General features: G+C 26.1%; 1 protein-coding gene across 2 annotated transcripts in view; it reads right to left on the minus strand.

Annotated features, from left to right (window-relative positions):
• Positions 1 to 2,411: 2,411 nt before the first annotated feature.
• The window catches only part of LOC106790256 (abnormal spindle-like microcephaly-associated protein homolog), a 4,386-nt gene continuing 3,166 nt past the window's right edge, over positions 2,412 to 3,631 (minus strand). The window contains exon 2 of one of the 2 annotated variants that reach the window (XM_014755026.1): positions 2,412 to 3,266. The gene's annotated coding sequence lies outside the window, so the exon portion shown is untranslated. Of the gene's footprint in view, positions 3,270 to 3,631 lie in introns of both variants that reach the window. The other variant, XM_014755025.1, reaches the window with a different exon arrangement.

The raw sequence follows: 3,631 nt of genomic DNA on the forward strand, positions 1-3,631 counted from the left end.
TCAATGCTTCAAACATTTCCGTAATTATTTAGCGAAATGTTCGAAGAAAGAAAAAAAAAGGACGAGGGTGGTTTCTTTTTTCTTTTTTTTTTTTTTTTTTATTTCTTCTTTTTTATTCACACTTATTTTCCTTGACTCGAGTACAAACGATAAGAAATCATGTTTTTATTTTCACATAACTTGTAACATTTAGATATATATATATATATTTTAAGTATAATTTATCGTAGTTAGTTAGGATAATTTAAAATAATATTCTCCTTTTGGCTAAATAAAAAAATATTTATTTGCTCGAATTATTAATATGATTATTTATATGTTAATCCAATATTACAAAATTATAAGAATAATCGTAAAATAAAAGAATATCATTCGCTTTCCTTTATTCGATATTCATTATTTTTAATAATTATTCTCCTAATTAATCGTTTTTTTTTTTTTTTGTAATTCATTCGTTTATGAAAATAAAATTAATTGTAATTATTTTAATGAATTTCAATAAGCAGAGAAAAAATAAAGAACATAAATAACAAAAAAAGAAAATAATATCGATGTAAATTGATAACAAAAAAAATTAGTTTTTGAATTTATATAAAAACATACCGGTGCTGCCATCAAGTATCATTTTAATCATCATCATCATCAACGATCCTAATTTTACTCTGACTCCATCGATAAAATAAATATATCATTTTTATAATAAATAAAATAAAAATAACAGAGATACACATAAATCTAAATAAAAATGATGATATTTTAATATATAAATCAGAGAAATTTAAAATAATTTATTTTTTTATTTTTATACGCGTTGCTTGCATCGGTTGTAATAAAACAATGATATCGAAAAATGATTTATTATTCCATATTCTATATATATATATTTAATGTTGAACAATTAAATGCTAAAATATTAATTAACGATAGAATTTTGTTTACTTCGTTTAGGAAATAAATATATGGGTATAGAAAATTCATATGTTTTCGTATATAATCTGGAAAAGTCATCTTCGAAAATGTGCATATACATTTTATTACGTTTGCATCTCGTAAATGCACGTACAAATGGTTATCTCATTTTTTTTTTTGGTTTTTATCGGAACAATTAATATTCAATTTTGTTTTATTTAAAAAGGTATATACGTATTTATATTATTTTAAATCGATGATAAATAGAAGGAAAAAGTATTTATGTGTTTATATGGACAAATTTTCTCAATATAACAATAACATTTCTTATTTTTACGTAACGTTAACACATTCTTCGAATAAATAATAATAATAATAATAATAATAGTAATAAAATAATGTTCTCGACGAGACACACGGTTGTTGCATATGAAACGTCAACGTAACTCGATATAAATTCGCGGTTTATACAACAAAAATATTTAATGCTGATCGTAATATCGTATTTTGAAATAAAACAAGTATCACACATGATATAAATAATTCTACATATTAATTATTATATAACAATTTGGACGTATTAATAAATTCAATTAACGTTAAATACTTTCATTGAATCGATATAGTTTTTGTTACATAATACATGATGTACACTTAAAGAGTGTTCATATATTAATAATTATATAATAAAATAAGCATTTTTTGTATTCATTTCAATAGTGTCTCGTTTGCATAAAACATTGTATCTATGTATTTATAATGTATATATATATATAATACATTATATATATATATATACAATATACGCGAAGTGCGGAATATAAAAAATTGATTACGAAATATAAAAATTCATGACCCAAAGCGAAAGTTGACTTAACTGAATTTCAATTAGGCAATACTTATAATTACAATAGTACAGCTCAATCAAAATTCTATGGGTATGACTTAACCGTCACGATTTTTTATAATTCATAATCAATTTCTCAATGTTTATATATATATATATGGTATGTGTGTTATTTTAAATTTATAATACGAATACAAGATATACATTGAAACATTAATAGTTCGATGTACAATCGATTACATCTAGGAGATACAAGAGTATCGTGAATTTTATACAATATAAATCAGAAAATATATATACGCACATACATGCATACGCCCATACACACACGTACACACAGTCAGACACAAATTCACCCATACATAAAGAATATATATATATATATATATATCGTATTTGATATGAATTCGTTTTATTTTTAAAAATCTTTCGTATGTTATATATATACTTTCCGATAATCAATCAATCAGAGTCCAACAGGGTAAAGGGTTAAGCAGACAAATTCAAAAATGGCGCGCTAAAGTTCGACCGAATAGCGCTTTCATTCTGATTGGTAGATTCGAATAATTCGCGGGTCATTTAAAAATTATTGAAAATTCAAATTGTCGGCGGTATTCGTGGTGGGTTTGAAATTACGAAACGTTGTTGAAAAATATAATTGTATGCACAATATATATTGAGGAAACTTTAACGAATAAGAAACACAGAACAAGAAAGAGAGAGAGAGAGAGAGAGAAGATTAGAAAATGCAAAAGCATCACGGGCACTTTACCCTTCATATTTGTACGAACAGTTACGTCAAATGTCTCTAGGAATAATTCTCTCGTCAAGGTGAAATTCTTCGCACGACATCATGGGCTTAAAGTGCAAGCAATGTATATTTTTGTAACGAATCATCAACGTCCATCGGCCGGACACACTTGTATGAAAAGAAGAAGAAGGAGGTGGAGGAGGAGGAGGAGGAGGGTTGACGATGACGACGATGAGTCAGGTCTTGAGGAAAGTTGAGAATAAATCTCTCTCGTTCCAGTTTTCGCATCTTGTTTCGTTTTAACATACGTCATGTTGCATGCCATCATTTTAATTACGTTCCAATATTATTTATTCGTTGACCGTAATTTTCTTAGTTGAAATATTTTGTTCGCGCATCCCTTTAAACATATTCCACTTTATTTCTTTCTTACTCGCATAAGTTTTGTTGTTGTTGTTGTTGTTATTTTATTATTCAATTATTTAAATTGTAATTTTGTTTTCTATTTGTTCGAATAGAACAATTCAGATGTATGGTTTAATGATAACACCTTATTTCTTTTTATTCCTTTTATATTCTCGTTTAAATTGTGTGATCGTGAGTTAGGATAATTGAAAAAAGAATAAGCCATATTGCATGGTGCATCAAAACTAGGTCAATACCATCTTCCTTCCTTCCTTCCTTTCTTTCTTTCTTTCTCGTTTATATTTTCCTCGGCACTGACTGAATTGCTTGCACGTGGGTGTTACACTCAACGAACTGCTGAAAGATAAAATATCTATGTGTTAGTTATACATTATATATTATATATATATATGTATGTGTGTGTATATACTCTTATTCATTCTCTTTTTTATCGTATAACGTTCATCGTAAAACGCGTTATTAATAATTAAACGTAATCGAAAAGCAATCATTTGCGATCAATCTTAACGTTGTTCACAATGGTGTAACAAAAAGAAAACGTAATCGCGAATCGATATTAATACGAATGCCAATGCATTTCGATAATTAATAATGGAACAGTAAGATTGAAAATTGTTTTTTTTTTTCTACATTTCGTTCAGATAAATACACAAATTATTAATAAAATAATTTATAATTAATAATAAATATATATATAT

The sequence above is a fragment of the Polistes canadensis genome, unplaced genomic scaffold, assembly GCF_001313835.1.
Source record: "Polistes canadensis isolate GaletaPanama2010 unplaced genomic scaffold, ASM131383v1 scaffold_227, whole genome shotgun sequence".
Taxonomy (NCBI): domain Eukaryota; kingdom Metazoa; phylum Arthropoda; class Insecta; order Hymenoptera; family Vespidae; genus Polistes; species Polistes canadensis.